At 47.8% G+C, this 26,922-nt stretch overlaps 1 protein-coding gene across 1 annotated transcript in view; it reads right to left on the bottom strand.

Annotated features, from left to right (window-relative positions):
- Positions 1 to 26,922, bottom strand: part of LOC311624161 (general transcription factor II-I repeat domain-containing protein 2A-like) — a 324,681-nt gene that overhangs the window by 186,021 nt on the left and 111,738 nt on the right. The window lies entirely within an intron of this gene.

Genomic DNA, 26,922 nt, shown 5'->3' with positions numbered 1-26,922 from the left:
CCGAAAAATACGGTAATTATGATGTGGGTATTCACCACACCTAACCTGAGGCTCCTGATAGCCCAGGCATTTGAGTTGAGACAGATTTTAATATATATATATTCTTGTTGTTGATTTCAAAGAGGAAGGGAGAGGGAAAGTGGGATAGAAACATCAATGATGAGAATCATTCATCAGCTGCCTCTTGCATGCTTTCTACTGGGGATCGAGCCCACACCCAGGCATGTGACCTGACTGGGATCGAATTGTGACCTCGGTTCATGGGTCAATACTCAGTCACTGAGTCCTGCTGGCCAGACACTGAGACAGATTTTAAATGACGTCCTCAGCCACATTGGCATCATGACCTTATACTTTTCTAGCAATAATGCCTCAGTCCTGAGTTTTTCCATTACATGGTAAGTTACAAATGTCCTATGAAGCAGATGTCAGCAGTGCATTTGTTTCTAGAATGCTGAGTGGGTAAACTCTGGCTATTTTCCTTTGTGAAGATTCTATTTGTTGATATGTGATTTTCACATTTCCTCCTGAAATCATTCCATCATCATCAGTAACTTTGTTTTCTCTGCCTTTGACTGCTTGCTTTTCAGATTTTCTGTAATCAGTACAAACTGACATAGTAGAAAATCTATTTTTTAAATATTCTTGCTTTTGTTGAGAGTGTTAATGGCCATTTCATTTCAGTGGGCTCTTCAACATAGATTAGTTATATATATATATCTTCGTGAACATACTTAGTCCTGAGAAAACTTGGGCTTCATGTTCAATACTAATTTCCAAGGCCTGAATGATTGTTTGAAAAACTGAAAAATCAAGTATCACTTTCCCCCCTACCACTTAGTGCTATGCTATGTGAATTAAAATTTGCATTCTGTAAAAGCCTATCAGATACTAGGCTCTTGTGTCATATGTTTCAGTTATAGTTATTTGTTTTTAAAGAGTTTTATTCTGCCCTTTTGTTTTGATACTACTACATCTTTTTACTCCTTTCCATTGAACTTATTTATTTGTTTTTAATCTGTCTCATGTTTTTTTATTTTTTTTATTAAATTTACTGGGGTGACTGGTTAATAAAATTATGTAAGTTTCAGGTGTACAATTCTATAATATGCCATCTGTTTATTGTATCGTGTGTTCATCACTCCAAGCTATTATATCTTTTTTTAAATCCTTTGGTCCATGCTTCCTACATAGGTTTTTATTGTATGTACAAATTGCTTCGTTTTTCAAGGTATTACTGAAGGGCTTTTCACTGTGTAAATCCTTTTTATTCTATTTTTTTCTGCTTGTTGGAATTCCAAACCAAAGATTTCTGAGAGATCCACAGGGATTTCACAAGGTCATGGAGTTGAGGGATTACTTCACTTTTATATTTGGCAAATATAAAAAGTATTAATATAGAAACCTCTAAAAATCAAAATAGGAAAGTAACAGTCCTTGGTCCAGCTTACCTGGAAAAATGTTGAACAAATTTTCACTTAAAAGAGGGACAATAGCTGAAACCGGTTTGGCTCAGTGGTAGAGTGTCGGTCTGCGGACTGAAAGGTCCCAGGTTAGATTCCGGTCAGGGGCATGTACGTTGGTTGCGGGCACATCCCCGGTAGGGGGTGTGCAAGAGGCAGCTGGTCGATGTTTCTCTCTCATGGATGTTTCTGGCTCTCTATTTCTCTCCCTTCCTCTCTGTAAAAAATCAATTAAAAAATATATTAAAAAAAAAAAAAAAAGAAAAAGAATATGACCGACAACTTAAAAGAAAAAAGAAAAAAAAGAGGGACAATAATCTTCTAATCAAAAGAGTGATGTTGGGCCTGGCCAGTGTGGCTCAGTGGTTGAGTATTGACCTATAAACCTGGAGGTTTGATTCCGGGTCAGGCTCATGCCTGGGTTACAGGCTCAATCTCCAATGAGGGGCATGCAGAAGGCAGCTAGTCAGTGATCTTCTCGCATCATTGATGTTTCTATCTCTCTTCTTTCTTCTTCTCTGAAATCAATAAAAATTTATTAAAAGGAAAAAAGAGTGATGTATTTAAAAGCAGAAAATTTTTTATGAAACTACCAAAGACCCTGAATAGCTACAGCAATCTTGATAAAGAAGACTAAAGTTGGAAGGATCACTATACCAGATATCAAACTATACACCAAAGCCAAATGTCCTCTCTCTCTCTCTCTCTCTCTCTCTCTCTCTCTCTCTCTCTCTCTCTCTCTCTCTCTCTTTCTCTCTCTCTCCTTTTCATGCAAACTACCAGTTCCCTATGCCATCACTTTTTCTTTTTCCTTTTCTTAACAAAGTTGAATTCAGGAATCAGTTCAGTAGGTTACTCTGAGGAAAAAAATTAAAAGGTTAGATATACAAAAAAAAAAAAAAAAAAAAAAAAAAAGAAAGAAAGAAAGAAAAGAAAAGAAAAAGTATGCCAAATCAGGCAATATTCTAATTGAGATGTCTGGTTAGCTGATTGTAAATATTACACATTTTTCTTTATTGTGGCCATTCTCATTTCAGGTCATTGATGATAGGAAACTGATTTCAAATGGATCCAAGATGGGTATCCTATATAATAAAGATATAATGTGCAAATTAACCCTCACGCCCTCACAAGATGGCTGCCTACGACCAGGCCAACCTGGGGGTTAGTGAGGGATGACCAAACGACTGCATAACCAGGCTGCATGGGGCAACCAGGTCAGCAAGGAGGGAAGGCAGTTGGGGGCGACCAGGCCAAAATTTGGAAATAAATCATACATTGTTTAAAAGATTCATTTTGTTTTAAATAAAGCACTTAACCCATGCCAAATATAAGAAGTGGGGGGAAAAACCATTTACATAAACTTCAGGAAGGTAGTATTAAGTAAAAGTGAATCCAAAAGTAAGTCGTTTCTGCCTTCTTTGACTTTCAAATTCTAAAGAAGACAGAACAAATACATAGACAAAGAAGTTTAACTATTGTGTTTTGTGGATTTATTCCTAATCACTGCTTTCTGTATGTTGTGCTTTTATGATCAGAAAACACCTGAAAATGGTAGTTGATTATACAATCAGATGCTTGACAGTAATCCTAGGAAAATTATCCTTATCTTTCTTTTATAATGAATTCCAGGAACAATCAGGTCAATGGAGAATCTTGGATGCTGCTGAGAACTACCTATTTTGTGGCAATCATTGAAATTGTGCTTCATTATAGCCTCTTTGGGGATGTACAAAGCAGGATGTAAATGACTTTCTTTATTTTTCTCATTTCAGCCTTTCTCTCCCCCCCCCCCCCCACACACACACACACATTAATCAAACACAATGTTGCTGAAGACAATATGGCATAGAAAATACCTGATTTTTTCCCCCAGGTAGTTATTATTTTACAATTACCTGGAAAAATAAAGACCAATGTTTAGTCAGTTCTCATATGTAAGATATTGTCTTTCTGTGGTATTTATACTACCGTGTTTCCCCGAAAATAAAACATCCTCCGAAAATAAGACCTACTTATAGGTTTCCTTCTGAGTGAAATATAAGGGATCCCCCCAAAAATAAGGCCCCCCCTAGGCTCTGTCTCAGAATGAAAATTAATTTACTGTAAACTGGTCGCTAGGGCCACCCCGACTGATCAGATAATGATTCCCACAGGAATGACAGCCTATCTCCAGACTCTTTTTTTTTTTTTTTTAACTCAATCTTTATTGTTCATATTATTACAAAGGTTTCACATTTCTTCCCCACTCCACCAGGTTCCCACCTCACCCTCCGCCCCCTCCCCACCCCCATTGTCCTCATCCATAGGTGCACAGTTTATGTTCAGTCTCTTCCCCCATCCACCACTCCCCCTTTCCCCGATAACTGTCAGTCCACTCCCCTCCCGTATCTCTGACTCTACTACAATCAACAGCTAATATTGTTCATCAGGTTTTTCAATCTCCTTTTTCTGTTGTTGTTGTTTTTCTTAATTAATAAACTTTTACACTTCTAAGAATAAATTTTAAAATCTAATAATTTTAAACCTTGTTTTTTTTTTCTGCTCTGGGAATTGAGAGGCAAACTTGTTTACATGTAAACTTGCCCTTAGGCTATCAAAAAGTGTAGCCATTCAAGTGTAAATGGACACATTGTTTAAAGATAGCTGTTGGTTGGAATTGGATTACCTGTTCTGGGTGGGAAGGGCTTGTCTTCCCCTTTCTCCATTAAAATTAAGGTGTTAGCTTTAAAACCTCTTTTTGGCAAGAGACCTTAAACTTTCAGAACTTTAAATTTTTCAGATAGTAAATGAGTTACTTAGCATTTTCTCAAATCAATAATACCTCCACATGCCCTTGATATTGCAATAAGCAAGCCATTCAAAGACAATTTGCACATGGAAATTAATGACTACATTGAAAATAGAATGGAGATAAATCAGCATGGAAACTTTGTGAAACCTAAACTGCAAGAAGTTGTGACTTGGGTGAAGAATTTATGGGAGAAAATCACTGACAGTTGCATTGCAAATGCACTGTGAGCAGGCTACCTTGACAAGAAGTACTCATTTAAAGACAGTGCTGTTGCTAAACATGAGAGATTTGATCCACTGATTCTGAAAGAAATGGAGTCACAAGAAATTCACCAGGAAATTCAGGAATTGGATTGTTATGATGATGTTCCAGAAGATGATGACATGATTGTCATTGAATAAATGAGTAAATTCTTGATACTGTAGGATTCGCAGTTTGTCTGGTTTGTGTTGACAACTACCGTACCGTATACAGGTAATAAATTTCCTTTATTTTCATTTAACAATAAATGTGTATCGTATTCTTCTTCATGGAAAAATAAGACATCCCCTGAAAATAAGACCTAGCGCATCTTTGGGAGCAAAAATTAATATCAGACCCTGTCTTATTTTCAGGGAAACAGGGTACATGAAAACCAACTTAGCAAACATAGAGAAATATAATACATTCTACAGTCAAAAATTGAATCATGACTGTCTGGTACTAAATAAGATGAGCTAGTGTTGTAAAATGGACTTTGATGGGGAGACTTTTATAATCATGAGTGATGATATGTAAACCTCTCTGCAGAGGCAATGTAAGTGGAAAAAGCCGTGGACTCAGAAGCTGCCTAGATGACCGCTTTGGGTCTCAGCTTTCTTGCTGCAAATTAAAGGGTTTCTTCTGAATGCTCTTCCCATTTCTCCAAGTCAAGGTGTAATCTACCTCCTCTAGAAAAGCTCAGGTTCTGGAGAAGAGGGCAGGAAGAGGAAGATGGGACATTAGGATTGGGCAGAATGCATGACGAGCACTCTGGGCAAGGCAAGGCAGGACAGAGGTAAAAACCAAAGTGGAAGCCAAGACGTCATGGATGGAGCTAAAATTGAGCAGTAGAGAAAGGAGTGAAGAGCCGTAATTGGGCTGCCAACAAAGGCACTTCAAAATAAGAAAAATGGACTCCGTAGAAATGTCTCAGGGCAACTAGCATAATTACAGCATGCATAAATGAATGTCCTTTTACATATTTGTTGGGAGCCTACCACATGCTTGGGAGTTCCTTGAAATAAAAAATGAATTAGCCCAGTGGCATGGCTCAGTGGTTGAGTGTCGACCCATGAACCAGGAAGTCTCAGTTATATTCCAGGTCCAGGTACAATCCTGGATTATGGGCTTGATTCCCAGAAGGGGGTGGTATCAATCAATATGGCAGACGTGGAAAGAGGTTTTGAATTTCAGTCTGATTGGAGACTGCCTGTCAGGCTTTCACAAGAAGCTCTCTGTGGTTAGCCTCTTTAAATTCTTCAAGAGTTGCTTTGTCTTTTGGGTATATGTATATATGTGTATATGTATATATAATACATATACACATTATATATAAAATTGAATTCCTTTCTATCAAGAGATGTCCAGCTTTCCTTAGCTTAAGCCAAGTGACTTAATGTTCAGCCCTCTCTGAAACAGAGATGTGATCAAGGTCTTGTGAGCATCCTTCAGAAAGCATTTGTTGCAGGGAAATAGGCAGAGTTGATGTGGATATTGATCCAGGTGTAAAGTGGAACTTAAGCAAAGTGTTGGACAAAGTGGCTGGGGTTTAACATGCCTGGACACTTGCTTTGGCCTGAAGCACCCACTCTTCCTGAGCCTTCTCCTGGAACCCTGTGCTTCCAGCCCCAGATGGCAAGATCTCCCACAGCAGAGAGGTGATTTCAAAGATTCCCAGTGCCCAGCAAAGGACATTGGAATCTTGGGGTAGGGGTGGGGATGGAGACAGGCATTCATATCTTTTAAAGCTCTCTGGTTAATCTAAGGTGCAGCAAGGCTGAGGGTCTCTGCTCTAAATGACAACATTGTAGTTAGTCCCAGAACCCAGTTGATAGTCAAACCACCATTGAAAATTGCTCAACCTTCTAGATCTGTGTCCAGAGCTTCTGATGTTATTGTTGTGGGCCGGACCAGGCATTGGTAATTTTGAAAAACTCTCCAGCCCAGCTGGCCAGCTCAATGGTTAAGCATCGACCTATGAACCAGGAAGTCCTGGTTCAATTCCTGGTCAGGACACATCCCTGGTTGTGGGCTGGACCCACAGTGGGGGGCATGCCGGAGGCAGCCGATCGATGATCCTCTCTCATCATTGATGTTCCTATCTTTCTCTTCCACTCCCTTCCTCTCTGAAATAAATTAAAATATATTTAAAAGTAAATAAAAGCTCTTCAAAGTGATTTTAACGAGCAACCAAAGTTGAAAACCACTGCTCTAATTTTAAAGAGAACAGCTAACAAGTGAGGCCAGAAACCATCCCCTAAACCCCATCCAAGAAGATGCAGAAACAGTTCATCACACCCTCCTACAAGCAGCCCAGCCCTCTCCTCTTCTGCTTAGGAGCTCTCTGGGCCTTGGGGAAGGGAAATGTTAGCAGGTGAGGTTATCCTCTTCTCCCCTTCATTGGAGTGGGAGTGCCCCCTGCTCCTTGGCCAAATAAAGAGGGAGATAGGGGCCTGCAAGAAGGGAGGATGCAAGCAGTTCTTAACAGAGTGGCTCTCCCATATCAGGGAACTTGGGAGGAGCTGCTGCTATTGGTTGCCCCCAAATCTACCCAATTGCTCATGAGAGCTGTACATGGAGCCTGCCTCATTGAGGGCTGCAGGACCAGGTATTCTCAGCCAGTGGAACAATGACCCTGGAGTGAGCAAATGCCAGCTGAGGAAGAAGTGCAGTCCTCCCTCTCTCTTCATCCCAACATCCTTTCACACCCTGTGCACCCCATGACCAGCCCACTCCATGCAGCATTAGCTATCACCTCATCACATAACTATGATTTCATTATTGGTGAGAACACTTAAGATCTAGTGTCTTAGAAACATTGAAGTATATAATATGGTATTGTTGACTAATCTCCATAACTTATTCATCTTAAAACTGAAATTTGTACCCACATTTCTCCAATCCACCCCGCCCCCCCGCCCCACTTGTGCTCCTGGTAACCACCATTCTATTCCCTGTTTCTACAAGTTTGGCTTTTTTTATATTTCACATATTAGTGAGATCATATATCGCTTGATATATGATCTCACTAATATACATATGATCATATATCTGACTTAATTCTCTTAGCATAATGGCTTCAAGGTCCACCTCTGTTGTTACACATATTATAGTAGCAATCTCATTGTTTTTTGTTTCAATCCTCACTTGAGGATATCTTTCCACTGATTTTATAGAGTGGAAGAGAGAGGGAAAGACAGAGAGAAATATTGATGTGAGAGAATTACATCAACATTTCTGTCTTTCCCTCTCTCTATAAAATCAGTGGAAAGATATCCTCAAGTGAGGATTAAAACAAAAAACAATGAAATTGCTACATTGCCTCCTGTACACACCCCAACCAGGGAGGGTCTGGGCCCCAACCCGGGACCCTTCAGTCCACAGGCCAACACTCTATCCACTGAGCCAAACTGGCTAGGGCATGTCATTGTTTTTTTTTTTTTTTATGGTTGAATAATATTCCATTGTATATATTTACTACATGTTCCTTATCAATTCATCCATTGTTGGGGACTAAGGTTGTTTTCATATATTGGCTATTATGAATAATGCTGCAATGAACACAGGAGTATGAATCCTTTTCCATGTTCTGTTGTCAATTCCTTTGGCTATACACCCAGTAGTGGGATTCCTAGGCCATACTGTAGTTCTGTTTTCAATTTCTTGAGGAACCTCCGTCCTGTTTCTGTAGCGGCTGAACTGGGGAAGTTATGTGAAAGACCTAAGATGTTACGGATCGCAACAGGGACATCTGATGTGGCCCAGCTGGAAGCAGAGGCTTGAGGAAAAGAAATCACTTTCTGTCTGTGGCCTACTGAGAGGGACTGCTTTAAACATTGATTACACATGCTGCATGCCATCCACCAGATCTTAAGGGCAGAGAATGACCTAATGCTTTTGAAGCAACCAGAGGCCAGCGTTGTACTGGGCATAAAGCAGAGGCTTCCTGCACAGGTGATGCTTGAGGAGGAATTCTCCCCCTGGGATAACCTTTACCTTCTGCTTTGTCTATTGGTAGCACATAGAATGCTGCAAGTGACCCAAGATGGAAGGATCTTTACCATTTAGTATATTGCAATGACGAATCCTGGAATCATTATATTGAGGAATTGATTAGATGAAACATTGCAGTACACTTTATTGCTTACCTCCCCCATATCGACCTTTGTTCTGAGACTCTTGGAGGTTCCTTGGGAATAGAATGGAGGGATTTCTGCACTTTGTCCCCTATGTCAAGAGGAGAAACAGACATGCTACTTTTTGTGTTAAAATGAGTGCTGATACAGGCATCTATCCTCTTGTTTAATCTAATGAACAACAATTTGAAAATATGGCTGGCGGGAGGAGTGTTGCCAGGCATGATAGGCATATAAAAAAGTAGTTTAATATGCAGGAAACTGCTTCTAAGATATAGTAGCTGGTGTTTATGAGGAAAACAATTGCTCTTAAGATTGAACCATGGGCCATACTTCCTTTAGACTTTTTTCATATTCATATTTCGCAAGTTTATAAAGCATCATATATATACAATTTTGCATTTCTTCTTCATTTAATATATAGCACAACTGTGTTCATGTTACTGGTCTTGATAACCATAATTTCTAATGGCTGAAAAATGTTTTGTTGGTAATTTAAAACAATTTATTTAAATATAACCTCATGTAAGAATTTGGGCTTGCTTCCAATGGCAGGTTTTGTTGTTATAAAAATGGCCATGGCTGGTGGCTCAGTTGGTTGGAGCCTTGTCCTGTACACTCAAAGTTTGCGGTTTCAATTCCTGGTCAGGACATATACCTGGGTTGCAGATTTGGTCCCTGGGTTGTGGTGTATACAATAGGCAACTAATTAATGTTTCTCTATTATTTGTAAATAAAACTAGAGGCCTGGTGCACAAAATTCATGCACAGGTATGGTCCCTAGACCTGGCCGGTGATCAGGGCTGATCTGTGGGGTGACCAGCAGGGCGATTAGGAGGCCCCCACTGGCACCCACCTTGGTTGGCCTGGTGCTGTCCACTCACCGGCCCAGCCCCCACTTGCCACTGGTTGCCTCTCTCTGCAAGGTGACTGGCGGGGCAATCTGGCGAGGAGGGGAAGAAGGGGGTGGCCCCCGCAGGCACCCACCATGGCTGGCTTGGGGCATGCAGGCTGGGGGCAGCTTCTGTGTTAAGCATCTGCCCCCTGGTGGTCAGTGCACACCATAGAGACCAGTTGTTCTACTGGTTGATTTGCATATTAAGCTTTTATTATATAGGATGTCATTTTTGCTATTAAAATAATGTATTTTAGTGCTGTGCCCTTTTATTATCTTGAATTATTAAGAGTATATTCCCAGAAGTGGAGTTTTGGGACACAGTGTTTGAAGTCTTTTTAGTTCTTGATAAAAATTGCCAACTTTCTTTCCAAAGTGGTTATATCAATGTACAATTCCACTATGTACAATCTTTTTTAATGGGCTTGTGTACTTCTTCAATTATTGAGGAAAGGGCAAGAGCCACTTGCTTGGTGATATGCAGGGCGCCTCAAAATGCAAATGGAATTTGTACATTTTTGAAGAGAGAAGAAAACGTAGAGAAATATGGTATAGGACTATCACAGTGTGTGTGTGTGTGTGTGTATTGGGCAGTGTGGAGAATGAGAGTTTAATGTACCTAACAAACGATTAATCTTTTGTCTGAAAAACAGGCTGAGCTGACCAGATGGTGAGTGGGATGAAATCACTTTCCTACCATTGTGTGCAAGATCTCTAACTCTTTGTCACCCACTTTGTTCCCAGGCAGGAAAGTCAATGGGGATGTTTGCTTGCAAATGACAGGAGGCAAAACCCCATTTCTGCCTCCTTTTTTTCATCACTTGCCCAGTACTTATTCATTTAGACTTTTGTTTTTAAGACGAAATGTCCTTTATTTTTGGTTTCTCTCTTCGCTGTAATCATGATGCAGCAAATATGACGGACATAGTATCCCTTCGTTTGAGTCTCTTTTATTCCTTTAATTCTAAACTGCTGCTCTTCCTGAAGAAGAACTGTGTTACAGAATGGAATTTACCAGACAATGTTTAGCACATAATAGTTTTTAAGAGGCTTCATGTTTGCAAGAGACAAATTAAGCAGCCTCCTCTAATAGGTAGACAACATCTGTTACACAAAGTCACCATTAATGATAACACCGGGATCTCCTTTGTGGCTGATTTTCATCCAGCTGTACCTCCCCATCAAAGGCACCAGCCAAGAGGACTACACATTTATCTGTCTTTTCAGCATGACTGGAAAACATCACATAAACCCAGAGCGAACCCTTGTTAACCTCGGAATTCACAGCCTCCAAAACCACTGCTAAGGACAGCGTGCCATCTCCCAGCCAACACACCATCTCTATTTGGCATTTTTATAAGATGCTCCATGTTTGAGGGTGTTAATCCAGAAGGAAGCTGCACCCCAAGAAAACCAGCCTTGCAGCAGCACCTATAAAGGACCAACATGCCCATTGACCTGTCAGTTACAAGTTCTAATCCAAAGCTTTATTCATACGGCATTCCTATTTGTGCCACGGGTCTGTCTGAGCAGGACCTAATTGTTCACGGATTTATTTTATTTCATCATTATTCAGGGATACATTTTCAAGACTCTTTGTCAATTTCATTGCATGTTTTATCCCTTTCTGGACCTGTGTCCTTTGCCATGCAGCCTTGCAGTGCCTGTGTACTTTCACACACCTTGACTTTGGCCAAATGACTTGCTTTGGCCAATGAGATGTCGGTAGATGCGATACAAGTAAAAGCTTGGACAGCACCCGGGGACCCTTGCTCCTTTGCTTAGCCATCAGCCCGAGGAGGACATGCCTAGGCTCCCGTGTCAGTCCCGGGAGTAAAAGGAGAGTGGAGCAGAGCTGAGTGAGCCTAGCCAAGCCCAGGCTAGACTGATGGGTGCCCAGACGTGCAGATTGGCGAGCAAAGTAAGTGTTCATTGTTCTATGCTCCTGAGACTTTTTGGAGAGTGTTTCTTATGTAGCAATAGTTAGCCAATATGCCAAATTGCTCCCACATTTCTAGGCTGCTTAAAAAAAAATCGAATTGGAAAAGAAAAAAACAACAAAACAAACAAAAAATAAAAGAAATCGAATCGGAGATCCCAAATTTATGTTCATTTGTGCCCATTTTGCGCCCTGATTCAAAATGGAACCCCCAATTTCATATAAGCGTGTCCCTCAAGCCTGGTTGTTTACACTTCCTTACTGGCACCCGCTCCAGCTTTTCATTCAAAAACTGTCGCAGCTGCTTGAAGAGGCCAAGGACTAGAGGGTTGTACCAGTGGCAGAAGGTGAAGTTTGCAGCCCTAATCTCCTAATGTTGCAACACAGCCTGACAGTGGTATATGCCCAGCATCCAGCCTGATACAGGAATGCTAATGAAGGACACAAATCCTCTCTTAAAGCTGGGTGTAAGCCATAGAACCTTCTAAACGGCTGCAATTAATGTAAATTGCGGCATCCCAGCTGAACCTTGGGATGTACTTAATTGCCCAGGGTGGCTTAATCTTCAGCCCTGCCAGTGGCAGGAGGATTACTTGTCTTTGGTGAACTCAGTAGAGAGTTGAAAGCAAATTTGCTTAAACAAGAGTAGAGTTTAGAAGAGGCATAACAGGAGAATCATAAATAATGGCTACTGAAATGTCAACTACAACCAAACCTAAGCCTGCTCCAAACCCGGGACTGCTTCCTGGAAGGAAGGAAAGCACTAGAACCCTGGATGTAAGCATTTATTAAATGCACTAGGAGTCAGGAGAACAGCGGGTTCTATTTAAAGTAATGGGCATGACCAAAGCAACCTGGCCGTCATTTCAAAGCTACATTTCCCTGCACAAGTTGGGGGATGGAAGGGTTTTGCTGATCTTTAGCGACATTGACCTCAAATAAATGGAAATGAGATAGCCTTGGTACTTAATCAGCTCCCAGATTGTTTTCCTTATACAAGGTTTTTTTTTTTTTTTTTAGTTATTTTTTTTTTAAGTGTTATCAGTAGATAGTAGAATTTCTTTCTAATGGTAGGGAAATAATGATAAGAAATTAAACCCTCCTCATTTGCCATTTATTTATTTATTTATTTATTTATACTGTAAATACATTTGATTGATTTTTACAGAGAGAAAAGGAGAGTAATAGAGAGTTAGAAACATCGATGAGAGAGAAACATCGATCAGCTGGCTCCTGCACACCCACTACTGGGGATGTGCCTGCAACCAAGGTACATGTCCCTGACCAGAATGCCGATGCTATCCACTGAGCAAAACCGGCTAGGGCTTGCCCTTTATTTTTAATCCCTTAGTTAACTGAGATGAGTGGGGTTATCTTGTTCTTTGAGATACTGATAGAAAGACGTGCCTCTCCCCATGAGGGGATATCATACAATAGTTCTACTTTCAATTCATTGGCCAAAATCTAGTTTTTCTCTGTTCCTTATGATGCCAGCTAGCCAGGAACACGGATGTGGTGGGCGGGCCTCCAGTCACCATTCTGGATCAGGAAAACAAGGGTCATTAGAGGGATAGTAGATCAGAGAACTTCAGGGAGTAGTCAGTGAGTTCTTGGTGACTTGGCAGAGTTGCCTGCCACTCCTGGGCTGTCTGCCTCCAAATTTATTTTGTGAGACAGAAAAAAAAATTATTATCTGATAAGCTACTGTCTTTTAGAAGTTTCTGTCATTTCCAGGTGAACAGAATCCTTAGTGCTGTGCTTCCACATTGCTTCTGAGCCTCTAAAGCAGCAGCAGCAGCAGCAGCAAATGAGCCCGTGGCATCTCTTTCAGCCCCTGTAGATGTGGGCTTGGCACAGCGTTTAAGAGCACTGTTGCCGCAAAGCCACACCTCTTTCCCTCATGGACACAAAGTATGACTTTCAAATGGTGGAATAGGGAAAATGAATAGAAATTCCTGTTCTTTTCCTGGCCACTCAGTAAATTATGTCCCTGTTTTGGCCCTGCCATTGCTATTGGAGGTATTTATGAGGCTCAGTGCTTTTATAATCCTACTAGAGGCTGGGGCGAGGGCAGTCCCTCAGCCTGGCTGGACTCTCTCTAATCAAGGACCCCTCAGGGGGATGTCCAACTGCTGGTTTAGGCCCGATCCCACAAGGGGATAGGGGCAATCAGGCAGTCAGACATCCCTCTCACAATTCAGGACTGCTGGCTCCTAACTGCTTGCCTGCCTACCTGCCTGATCACCTCTAACCCTTTTGCCTGCTGGCCTGATCTTCCCTAACTGCTCTCTTGCCTTGCCTGTCTTGGTTCCCGCACCCAGGATCCGGGCTTCCCTCCCTCTGACTGGCCACAGGTACCTGGGACCTCTGGTGGCTTGGCCCAGGTTGGCCGCAGCCACAGGCACCCCTGACCACGGCGGCTTCATCCAGGCCAAGCTTTGTCAGGAAGGACGTCTGGTCAAATTAGCATATTGCCCTTTTATTAGTATAGATATAATAAAAGGGTGATGTGCAAGTTGACCAAATGGTGGAACCACTGGTCGCTATGATGCACAATGACCACCAAGGGGCAGACACTCAACGCAGGAACTGCCCCCTGGTGATCAGTGCATTCTCACAGGGAGAGCACCACTCAGCAAGAAGCCCAGAAGCTGGGCTCAAGGATGGCAAGCACAATGGTGGAGGTGGCAGGAGTCTCTTCCACCTCCGAGGCAGTCTCTTTTGCATCCTTGGCAGTCTCTTCTGCCTCCGGGGCAGTGCTAAGAAGCTGGCCTAAGCCATCAGTCAGTCATACCCCGAGGGCTCCTGGACTGCAAGAGGGCCCAGGCCGGGCTGAGGGACCCGCCCCCCCAAGTGCACAAATTTCATGCACCAGGCCTCTAATAGCTTTATAAATCTCTTATTTTCAAATTAGTTCTTCTTTCAACTCCACACTCCTTATTAAGGATGTGGATGACTGGACCTGCCACTCCCAACAGACCCAGGAACTGAGTGAGGACACATTCCTGGATGTGGTTCTTTCTTCTTTTCTTCTTCTTTTTTTTAATCCTTTCTTCCTGTCTTGATTCCTCCATCCATCCCTCTCACCCCCTCTCTTATTCTCTCTTTTGACTTCCTTCCTTTCTATTGGGTTATTACTAACATCTAGTGCATAATCTCATATGTCTAGCTCCATTAATTTTTATGTATGCAAACCTCCATGTGTAACCACCACTCAGTTCCAGAGAGGAAACATTTCCATGACCCTACAAGATTCTCTTACATCCCTTTCTAGTTCATACCTCAACCAGACATAGCCACTATTTTGACTTCTATTGTTATAGATTACTTTTTGCCTATTTCAGAACTTCATATAAATAGAAGCTTCATATAAATTTCAGAACTTCATATAAATATGTGTTCTTTTGTATCTTTTGTAACATAATGATTTTGAGATTCATCAATATTACAATTTACATCCATATGGGGGTTTTTTTGTTTTTTTTTTTTATTGCTGTGTAGTGTTTCACAGCATAATTTATTTGTTGATAGACATTGAATTTTTTTAGTATTTGGCTTTTAAGAACATGCTAGCACATGTATGCTAGTATATATAAGCAGTCATTTACACCTGCAAGTTTAATTGCTGGGTTAAAGAACAGGAACAGATTTAATAAACATCAATAAACAGTTTTCCAAAGTGGGCTGGACAATTCACTATGTCCCTGGTTCCCTTCAAACTGCTGCCCCAACTCTGGAGCTCAGAGGGAGTGAGTCCGAGTAAGTCTGTGCAGGGGTCCTTTAAGAGGAACTGCCAGGGACTCCAGCAGCCTTTGTGTCACTCAACCATAATCCCCACTGGTTTTTACAGCCCAAAGTTATGGGGACTTCTCTTCCCAGCACTGGAACCCTGGGGCTGATGGGTCTGGTGTGCGGCTGGGACCCCTTGCTCTTCAGGGGGACCTCTGTAATCAAAATATTCCTCCTGATTAAAAACCTCCACATGTGCCTGGCCAGTTGGGTTCTGTGTTTGAGTGTTGACCCATGAAAAAAGAGGTCACTGGTTTGGTTTCCAGACAAGGCATATGCCTGGGCTGTGGGCTTGATCCCTAATAGGGGGCATGTAAGAGGCAGCTGAACAATGATGTTTCTCTCTTGTCAATGATTCTTTTCTTTCTTTCTTTCTTTCCTTTTTTTTTTTAAACATTTATTTATTTATTTATTTATCCTTACCCGAGAATATTTTTCCATTGATTTTTAGGGAAAGTGGAAGAGAGAAGGAAAGAGAGAAATATCAACGAGAGAGAAACATATTGATTGGCTGCCTTCTGCACAAGCCCTGACTAGGGCCCAGGCCAGGGAGAAGCCTGCAACTGAGATATGTGCCCTTGACTAGAATTGAACCTGGGATCTTTCAATCTGCAGGCCGACACTCTATCCCTTCCTCACTCTCTCAAAAAAAAAAAAAATTAATAAAAACATATTACACACACAGACACACACACACACACACACACACACACATGCTCGTACAACTTCCACATGTGGGTGTGGGGCCAGCCATTATAGTGCCCTTCCTACCAGTCTTGATGTGGAGGCTTCTTGAATTCCCTAGTTGTAGTATTTCCATTCAGCTTTACTTCAGGTGGTTCTGAATGATAGTTGTTTTGAAGATTAGTTGTATTTTTGATGTGGTTGTGGGAACATTGGAGTATTCCATTTGCCTCTGCCACCATCTTGACAGGAAGCCAGGGGCTTTATCTTCTTAATAGGAAATAACCACCTACCTTGTAAACCAAAGGCGATGATCCACCAACAGGGATACTCAGTGAGCATCCTTCCTTCCCCTCCCTTTCCCCAGCCTCCATGCTCTCCTCCCCACAGGCTTTAGTTGTAATTGGTGTCGTATGTGGATGTTTTATACAAATTCAAACAAATACGACTGTTCTTGATGTGAATAGCATCTGGAATACTTCAACTTGCATTATTAGACTTCATCTTATGTCTTGTAGATTTTTCACATTAGTTCAAAGGGGTCCTCCTCATTGTTGTTGCTTTTTTTTTCTTCCCTAAAGTTTTACATATGTCTCCTTTCCCGCCATCATTCACCCAATGAGTGTCCTGTTGGTGGGCACTTTAGTTGTTCTTAGCAACACTGCTCCTGAGAAGAACCTCACATGTGTGTCTCATTTAGAAGAGGGGTGATGCTATCTGCCAGATGAATGTCTAGAGTTGGGTGGAACTGCTGGGCCGGAGGACATGGTTCATTGCTGATTTGATAAATATTATCTACATGAAATATTAGGTTCTCTGACTTTAGCGGACGAGGGAACTTGTTACACACACAAGAGTTCTCAGGCCAGACTGGCGTGGCTCAGCGGTTGAGGTCACGATTCTATTGCTCATCAGGGCACATGCCCAGGTCGAGGGCTCGATCCCCAGTGGGGGACGTGCAGGAGGCAGCTGATCAATGATTCTCTCTGATCATTGATGTTTCTGTCTCTCTCTCTCTCTCCCCCTCTCTCTTCCTCTCTGAAATATATATATTTAAATATATATATTGTATATTTAAAACAAAACAAAGCAAAAATCAAAAGAGTTCTCAGAATACAAATTTTAACAATTGTTGCATTAAAACTTGCACTGGTCTTCGCTGACAAGGACCTGGTGGCTGTTTGGCAGAACAAGTGGCTCCTCCAGTGCACCCTCTCCTCCTCTCCGTGGCACTTACGCTGACTCGGCGGCTCCCACAGGGACCCGCGGGAGAGGCAGCGCAGCCTGCTGATGACTCCCTCTGGGGAGGAGGCCCCGCTGCAGCACGGCTTCGGTTCATCGTGGCTGAACATTGGCAGCAGCTTAAACAGTCAGTCTTCAGGATGAATTAACACAGGGCAGCCGGTAGGAAAGACTGGTCTGAACATTTGGGGAAATATTTTCAATATAATATGTGATGGAAAATAGTAGCCTACAAAAATGACACTTAGTATATAGGGGGGAAAAAATGAAGAAAATATGCAATATGAAGATAGTTCTGGTGGGTAAAGAATGAAAGGTTCTTAAAACTTTTATTATTTTTTACTTAAAACTTTATTTAAAAATACATCTGCCTCAGAGACATGAGGGGATCCGTGGAGAACAGTGTTGGCCCTCAGTCCACCTACTGAGGGAGTCCCATCTGCCCTTACAGCCCCGCTCCCGTCTCATTGGGACTGGCTAAGGCTCTCTGGCCGGGAGCAGCCTCCCCATGCCGCCCTGTGGTCTGTGCGGCCAGGAAGGCACGGATTGGAATCCTGGGTCCATGGGGTGCACTGGGGTGGACGTGGGGCAATAATGGGGCTGTGAGTCACTGAGGGCTGAGGGGTGCTGGCGTGGTGCCTGGAGCCCACAGGGGCCTAGAGCGACAGCACACGCCTCACAGGGCAGGATCCCACCACGTCAGAACTGTGGGCAATGCTTAGTTCAACCTTGAGGTCACAGGAGGGCGAGGTGGGACTCGAGACTGGCCTGCTCGGGCCGCATGACAAAGCACCGAAGGCAGGCGGGAGGGGACCGCTGCCTCTCTCCCAGGCTGGGGGCTCAGCATTTGAGAACATGGAGCCAGCAGGCGGCGTCTCCGCAGGCTCCTCTTTGGCGTGCAGGCGGCTGTCTTCTTGCTGTGGCCCCACATGGTCTTCCCGGGGGGTGGGTGCTGACTCCCCAACTTCCTCCTCTCATCAGCACCCCGGGAACACTGGATTAGGGGCCACCCACAGGATCTCATTTTCAAAATTACCTCTTCAGCCATGGCCGGTGTGCTCAGTGGATAGAGCATCGGCCTGCAGACTGAAGGGTCCCAGGTTTGATTCTGGCTCAGGGCACATGCCCCGGTTGTGAGCTCAGTCTCCAATGTGTGCAGGAGGCAGCAGATCAGTGATTCTCTCTCATCATCGATGTTTCTACCTCTCTATCCCTCTCCTTTCCTCTCTGAAATCAATAAAGAAATATATATATATATATATATATATATATATATATATATATATATATATATATATATTAAAAATTACCTCTTCAGCCATGGCTGGTATGCTCCAGTGGTTAGATCACAGGCCCTTGCACCAAAGGGTCCCAGGTTCAGTTCCCCGTCAAGGCATGCACCTGGGTTGTGGGTTCACTCCTCACTCCCAGACAGGGTGTGTGGTAGGCAACCAGTCTGTGTGTCTCCCATTGATGTTTCTCTCTCTACCCTCTCCTCCTCCTCCCTCGCTCCCACTCTCTCTGAAAATTAAGGAAAACATGCCCTCAGGTGAGCGGGAAAAGGTACCTCTGCAGAGACCCCGTCTCCAAACACAATCCCACCCACGGCTCTGGGAATTGCGGCTACAGCATGGAATGTGGGGCCGGGGTGGGGAGTGGGGGGGCCACAGTTCAGTTTAGAACACACATCCCCACAGCCTCTCCCGTCAGTGAGCCTGGCTCTTCCCGCCTGTGTGCCATTCCCCGGGCTGTGCTGTGTGTCCCTGTCCTGTGTCCCCAAACACAGTCCCCACGGAGGCCGGGCTGCAGGGAAGCCACCTGCCCGTCAGGTGCTTTGGATCCAAACCTGCCCCGTGGGGCTCTGCCCCGAGCAGATCCTGCCTCTGGGGCAGCAGGAGAGCCCGCTGTGCTGGCTCTGTGTGGGCGGCGGCGCTCCCGAGGCCTGACCACGAGGAGCCAGACAGGCGGGCTGGCCTCCTGTCCCGGTCACACCGCTGCCACGGAGTCCGTGCCACCCCACCCTCCACTGAAGACAGAAAGCTGTGTGAATGCTGGGCATCCCCAAGGAATCCGGGGGGAAGGGACTTTGGGATGGGACCTTAGCTCTGGGGGGACCTCAGAGACCAGCGTCAGGTCCCGGATGAAGCAAGAAGTGGGATCCCAAGATTGTGTCCCTCTGTTTGGGCCCCCCAGGAGCAGATCCTGAGACACGTTTCGTGAAGGAGTGGTTAATGACAGAGAGGATGGGGGGGGGGGGGGGGGGACACGACCAACAGGAAGTGGGAAGTGAGACAAGAAGGGAAAGAAAAAATGAGGAGATTGCCACCGGGACACCTGGAGACTCTGGAGGGGGCTGAGGACACGTCTCTCAGTTGTCCCATCTGTCCTCCACCCCCCCCCCCCTCAAGACTCAATATTTACTCACCCACCTCCCCTGAGACTGGTGAAGACCAGGAACTGCCCAGCACTTGCAAACCGTCCCAGGGGGCTTGCACCCCCCTGCTCCCCCTCCAGGCAGTGACTGGCAAGTGCTGGCAGCGGGTAGCCCCACGCACAAGTAGGAAGAGGGAGCACCTGGGGTTGGGGGGGTGGTGGTGGTGGGGGCTGCTGTCTGCAATGAGCACTTCCTCCTGAGCCACAACTCTTCCCACGGGGAGGAGTGACCCTGTGAGCCGGCAGAGAAGGACTGGACATTGTGGTCAGACTAACAGGTGTCTGCTTCCTTAGCCCGTGGTCGACAAACTTCGGCTTCCGAGCCACATGCGGCTCTTTGGCCCCTTGAGCGTGGCTCTTCCACAAAATACCACGGCCTGGGCGAGTCTATTTTGAAGAAGTGGCGTTAGAAGAAGTTTTAGTTTAAAAAACTTGGCTCTCCAAAGAAATTTCAATCGTTGTCCTGTTGATATTTGGCTCTGTGGACTGATGAGTCACTTGACCCCATAGATCCAACCCTCCCACCTGACATCGGTCTGGGCGGAGGCCAGTCTTTTACGTGGTTGCCAGCAGACTCAGAGACACATGAAGAGGCCTGGAATTAACTACTTAAGTAAATTAGTGTGATCTCTCACATTAGGGAACCTAGCACCCCCGCTCCCCAAAGAACATTTAACTTATTTCCTGTTTCCTCCACCTCAGGTAAAAGACTGATAATTATTTAAGGATATAAGATCAATTTGCAATTAAAATATATTTTCCCTGTCCCCTTTATTATTCTGAGGGGAGAGGGGACCTGTGTTTGTCACCAAAACCGAAGAGATAGCAGGCCACAGGCTCAGGAGTGAGAACCGAGAATAGGCTGAGTGTACCCCTCAGTCTGTTCCCCTCACACAGCACCCCGTGTGTGTGTGTGTGTGTGTACATGCGTGCATAGGTTTCTTGAAAGAAGTGCAGGGGCTGCAGCCCAAACCAGCCTGGCAGGGGCCTGCTCCCCGGAGAAGCCAGCCACCCAGCTGCCTTCGGAAGAACAGGAGGACATGTCTGCCCTCCCCCAGTCCTCCCCTCTTCCCTGGAAATGGGATAGGACACTAGTAAAGCCCACCTCCACCCCCTGGACTTACTGTTTGTAAGAATGTTGCCTTGTTCATATAAGCAGGTGCTTAACCCCTCTGAGACCGTTTCCTCACCGGTTGAAGGACTCGTTGGGTGAGACAATCGGATGAGGGGGTGTAGATGCCTAGCAGGTCCCAGGACGTGGTGGGTACTCAGTAAACGGTGGTGACTGTCTTCAGGCCTGGGGCTGAGGGCAGATAGTGTGGCTTTCTCTGTACTATTTCATAAACAAAGGCAAAACGCCTCAGGTGAAAACTAGCAGCAAGAAAGGGGATGGGCCAAGACTAGTTTGGCTCAATGGATAGAGCGTCGGCTTGGGGACTGAAGGGTCCCGGGTTCGATTCCAGTCAAGGGCATGTACCTTGGTTGCGGGCATATCCCCAGTAGGGGGTGTGCAAGAGGCAGCTGATTGATGACTCTCTCTCATCGATGTTTCTAACTCTGTATTTCTCTCCCTTCCTCTCTGTACAAAATCAATAAAAATATATTTAAAAAAAAAAAAAGAAAAAAAAAAAAGAAAGGGGATGGGATTTTTTCAGGAAGTTTTGCGCTTGATGCCTCTAAGTATTGCGGCAGGAGGACTATTTTGGGGCTATGAAAATGTTCTATGTTTTGATTACAATGGTGAGTTTTACGAGTGTTGGCATTAGCAGCCCAAGTGGGGCGGGGGAAGGGAGAAAGCGATTGGGCTGGGATAAACGACCTTAGCCTCGTCCATCACATTCCAGGTGTCAAGTTCAAGGGCAGGGCCTTTTAATTGTTTTGGAACCAAAATTTAGCAACCTTGGCCCTTCCTTCTCCAAAATAAGTGGGCAACACTTGCACGCGTGCTTACACACACACACACACACACACACACACACACACACACACACACACACAGCCCTGGTGTGAAGGACACCCTCCCAGACATCTCTTAAATCCGGCACGTGTTTGAGCTGCGCTCCATCCTGGGCAGCGCCCCAAGGGCAAGTGTTTCCTTATCCAATCGCGCCACCAGGCGGCCAGATTGAGCACTGCAGATTCCCTAATGGGGTGGGAGGGCTTAAGAAAGTGAAGGGATCAACATTTGGAGCCACGGATGCCTTTGATGGGTGTCCCACCTCATGAATCCACGGAAAAAGATGGAATTTCAGGCCTTATTTTGGTGGTGGTGGTGGTAGTGGGGAGGAAGGACACAAAATTTAATCCTTTCGACTCCTGCTATGCTGTCCAGACGAATGCTCTCAGAAAGACAATGGAGGTGGAGGTAGGATACATCTACCGCCTGGTCTCCGTTCAAGTCTCGGATATCCGTGCGCTCCAATCGAGACCTCAGTACAGATCATCTCAGCTGGGGTGAGGGTTCTTTTCTCGCCTCCATCGCCCAGACCCCGAATCTGGGTGTCAGCGTGGCGTCTCCCCCTGGTGGCCAGATAGCGCCGCTGCACCGCTCGCCCTTGGCCCAGGAAAGGCGCCGCGCGGCCGAAGGCTTGCTTCCCTTTGCGCTTCTCGTTGCGGTAAACCTCAGGTGCACCTGGTTGGGATTGGGGGTGAGCCCGAGTAGCTGCACCCCAACTCGATGGTAGGTGATAAGTGAGGGTCTCTTCTTCCTATTCCTTCTTCTCTTCTCCCCCAAACCGAACACAGAATACTTTCTCATCATCCTCTCACTCCCTGAACCACCTGGATTTACCTTGCAGAACTGCGCACCCCGCGTTGGCCCACAAGGCCCATATGTTCCTGAGAACCGCTCCGGCTCGGGGTGCGCCCTGTGGAGCCCTCCTCATGGCCCGCGCGCCTGGACCACAGGATCAGCTCCCTGCTGCTGTGACCTGGGGTGGAGACGGGGCTGCACACTCGTGGAGAAAGGATGGGGAGATTCAAAGAGTAAAAAGTGCCCCCAGGTGTTGACGAGCACTTCCCAAGCCTCAGGTGCATCCGCAGGTCAACCCGGAGCGGAGCCCGCTCCGGCCGGCGGACTCCGAAGCTCTGATCCGGTTTGGGAGCCGCGGAGCGCGGAGCTCGGGCGCCTCCTGGCGGCCAAAAGCGGGGAAGTGTCTCCAGCCCCAGGCGGCGCGTCCGCGGGGCGCGGGGTCCGCCCGAGGGCTTGCATTTTCCCACTTGTTCGGTTGGCGGCGCCGAGGTCTATTCGTCTTTTTTATTAACAACGATGCCCCGGGAGGAAAAAGAAAATTAAAGCCTTTAAAAACCAGACCGGGTGGTGGGAGGGGAGGGTGAGTGTGTGCAGAGGGGAGAGAGAGAGAGAGAGAGAGAGAGAGAGAGAGAGAGGGAGAGAGAGAGAGAGAGAGAGAGAGAGTTGGGGCGTTGGTGAAAGCAATAAAACTCAGATCGCTTCCTCGGAGAGATAGCGGCGGCTATAATGCGCTGGGGGGATCAGGGGTTTATTTGAAGATCCTGGATAAAAGATGATATATCGACACAGTCTAGAGTGTCATTGCGGCCGGCCTCTCAGGAAGCCACAAGTACATATTTCCTGAAATATCTGCCAACGCAATATCCAATCCACAGGCCACTTAAGCAGGGGAGGGGGGCCTCAGCCTCTCACCAGTCCTGGCCCTGGTTGGGAGACCCCCTCCTCTCCCCCCCAGGACCTGGGTCTCCTGGACGCCCGCCCCTCCCCTGGCCTTATGTCTCCAGTCCGAGGCATCACTCAGACACGGGCCTTAATAAATACGTCTGAGGACTGTCCTTATGTTCGGTAAATATTGGATTAGTTTTTCAATGACCAGGCTCTTGAGAAGGTTGGAGAAATCCACACCAGGCCTCGACTAAGCCCAACAGTCAATAGGTAAGGAAAATAAGTGATTTCCCTGGCCGGGGTGGGGGTGGGGGTTGAGAAGGGGGCTCTTAGGCTTATCAAGTTATCTGATTTTACTAAACGCAGCACCAGCGGCACTCACTAGGAAAGGGGCGGGTGCCCAGATTTGGATTAGCTGTCCTTCCCACCCTCTCTGTGGTGCAGCCCCCTTAGGGCTGAGTCCCTGTGCCCCAAGGGGGACACTTGTGGGCTCTCTTTCTCTCTCCACAGCGCTGGGCAGGCACTGTTTGTTCAGCACCCGTTTGCTGCTGTTGTTGTTTGGGGTTGCTTACGGGAGTTTCTGAGCCGGTTCTTGGGCAGGGACGTGGCCCCAAAGAACCCCCCACTGCCCTGTGACAGCGTGGACTGCTCAGGGGAGGCAGCCACGGGCCCCTTCCCTGGAAGCTTTGCTCTGTCTCCCCGTGGCTGAATTTTGCTAACAAAACGATGCTGGAGACATTAAGCATTAAAGAGGTAGCATCTTCCCCGCGCACACCAATTCCAATGGCAAGGTGTTAGTAACCAGCTGGGAACCAGCTGGACTCAGGCCTGAGGGGCCCTTGGGCCTCGCTGAGCCTTTCCGGGCAATGTGTGCAAGGAAGGCTCCGGGGGCCAGGACGGGAACCAGGGCACTGGATGTTCATCTACTGGGACCTCGAAGCCCGAGAGGGCCAAGCACCCCCCAGGCCCTGGGCACCGGGTGTCCTGAGCCCCGCACAGCCCGAAGCTTCGGATGCGGGGCTCCCAGACTTGGGAGCCCAGCTGCCGGCTCCGAGGAACCAGACACGAAGTGCTCGAAATGCATCCAAATACTGGAGTTACAGCAGATATTCTGTGGAAAAGACGGGGGGGGGGGTGGAGGGGGCAGAGGGAGAGAGATCTCTTGAAAGAGAGAGAAGTCGGGGGAGAGGAGGGGAGAGATCCAGCTCTCAGTGTGTCGCGGGCCGGGCGGGCCAGCGCCCTCCGAAGCTATCAAAGGCAGGGGTGGCTTTTTCCCCTCCTCCAACCTCCTCCCCAATAGATATAGCACGAATTTTTAATGCGTCTTCCTTTCACAGACAACAATAAAGGGTTTGAAAGCCGGACACAATTTGGGTTTTGTGCGGGTGCCTCCTCGCGCTCCCGCGGCCCAGCTGGCCATATGGAATCCAGCACGGAGCCCGCGGATGACAAAGGGACCCAGTGACAGGCCCAACAAAACCCCAAGGAGACTTCTGCCTGACTCCGGGGTTCACTGCCCGCGATAAGCGCGCTGAATGGTGCGGGCTGGGGGTGGGGGGCGGGCGGGCCCTCTCCTTCCCTCCCCCGTCCCCCGGAGACCCATTCTCTGGCCCTCTTACTATGCACGCCTCTAACATCCCCGGCTCCCAGCGCCCCATTGTGCGGTTTTGTGTCGGCCGCTGTCGATGGGGCGAAGATAGACTGCCGGCGCGGCCCGGCCGCCGGGGGCGCCCCCAGGGCGCGGGGTGAGGGCCACACAGGGCTCCGGGCGCTTTGATGGACTCCGCGGGACCAGGGACACAGAGGGGCGGGCGCCGGGCCCACCTCCCTGGCTCCCTGCCGCTCAGGGCACACCCCAACCGCCGGCCCGCGGGCCTGGCCGCTGCCCCACGCTCACACAGGGGGGCCTGCGAGCATGGGGACTTGCCAGCAGCAGCCTCCTTCCCCTTTGGAAGCTCCTCTGGTCAGTGTGGGCCCAGGAAGGCTGGGGGTCAAAGACTGTGGTCTTGGGGCGGTGCCTCAGGCCTCCAGACAACCCCACCCCAAGAGGCTGTGCACGCTCACCTCCCTGCCCGGGAGGACCTGGCCGTTACGGGGAAAGTTAGGAGCGGGATGCTCAGTGGTTGGGGCATCCGCAATCGCACAACCAGCGAGGAGGGCAGAGTCCTGGCCTTGACTCAGCAAGAACAGGTCCAAGCTGGGGTGGGGAACAAAGGGAGACTTTCCAGCATCTAGGGAGGCCCTGGTGGACCCGGGGGAACCTGCCCCGCCTGGGAAGGGCCTTTAGGAGCCTCAGAGACAGACTCCGGGCCCGCGATGACCCGGGGCGGGCGGGAGGTTCGGTTCCTCGCGTCCCCGGGCGGGCGGGGAGCGCTGAGTGCTATGGACGCGCCGAGTTGGTCACACGGATAATCATGTTTGCTTTAGATATTGAATTAAATCTGATCATCGGCTAGAGGGGGAGCGAGACAGTCCGCTGGGACCGCTGCCTCTGCTCAGCCTCGGAGCCCCCCCTTCCCCCATTCACCCGTGCAGAGTGGGGTTGGAAGGAAGGGGTGTACATCTTCCCCAGGGGGCAGGCTCTCGGAGCCCTCGCCTGGCCCTCGGCTGCAGAGCCTTCTATATTTTTGGAAATCCGTGAGATGGAAGAGAGGGATGCCCCCTCCTCCCAGGCCCGCACGACTCCGCGCGGGCAGGTGCGCCCCGGCCTCGGCTCGGGTGGATGATCAGGGTCCACCGGAGGCGGCCGTGCGCCCTCCCCTGGGCCAACCCCTTGGCGCTCCTCTCAGCCCTGTTCTCGGAGGCCAGCGCACACCACCCGCCTTCCAACTCAACTTCTCAGCCAGCAGTCCCCACAACTTCAGGCCAAAAAGCTGGCCCGGGGCCCTGAGCGCAGCCAAACGCCAGACCAGTGACGGGAATGGGGATCCAGCCCCAGGCCAGGGGGCTGGGGACGCAGAAAGGGGGGCCTCTGTTGGCAGGCATGGCCACGGACTCCTGACCCCCTCCCCCCCGCCCCTCGGCTGGCTCCCCGTACCACAGAGCCGGGAGGAGGCGCAGCACCCCATCCCGCCCCGGCGCTCCTCCTGACAGCCAAAGCCCGGAGCTTCCCAAACCTCTCCCGCCCCGGAGCCCAGATCCTGGAGAGGCCTCCTGGGCCGCCTCGGGTCGCGGGTTTTGAAAAGGGGGTGGGGAACGGCGGCGAGAAAGCCGGCCAGCCTCAGCCCCAGCCCAGCCTCAGCGCCCCCCCACTCCTTAGCGCGAGGTAAATCAAATGCAACAAAGTGAAAGTCATCGAGTGTAGTGGCTTCAACAGCTCCTCAGGCTGAAGGAGCCACTCGTTGATTTGGGAGAGCGAGGGGGGCTTGCTCCCTCGCCTTTGCTTTTCCCAAAGTCACTTTTTTTCCAGCCAAAGCCGGAGGGACGCCGCGGCCCCGGATCAGAGCGCGCGCGGCCGGCCCGGCAGCCCCGGTGCGGGCGGCGACCCCGGGCGGAGGTCCAGGGCTCCAAGGCCCCAGGCCAAGCGCTCGGTCCCCAGGGGGGTCTGGGATGCGGGGCCTGGACCGCTCGCCAGCCCGCCCGGAGGGGGCCGCCCGCCCGGAGGAGGCCGCCCGCCCAGGAGCCTGCCCCGCGCCCCGGCCGCCCAGCACGGCCCCGCGCCCGGCCCCGA

The sequence above is a fragment of the Pipistrellus hanaki genome, assembly GCF_964339955.1.
Source record: "Pipistrellus hanaki genome assembly, chromosome: 6".
Lineage (NCBI taxonomy): Eukaryota > Metazoa > Chordata > Mammalia > Chiroptera > Vespertilionidae > Pipistrellus > Pipistrellus hanaki.
Note: the sequence above shows the minus strand (reverse complement) of the source record. Positions and strands in the feature narration are given on the sequence as shown.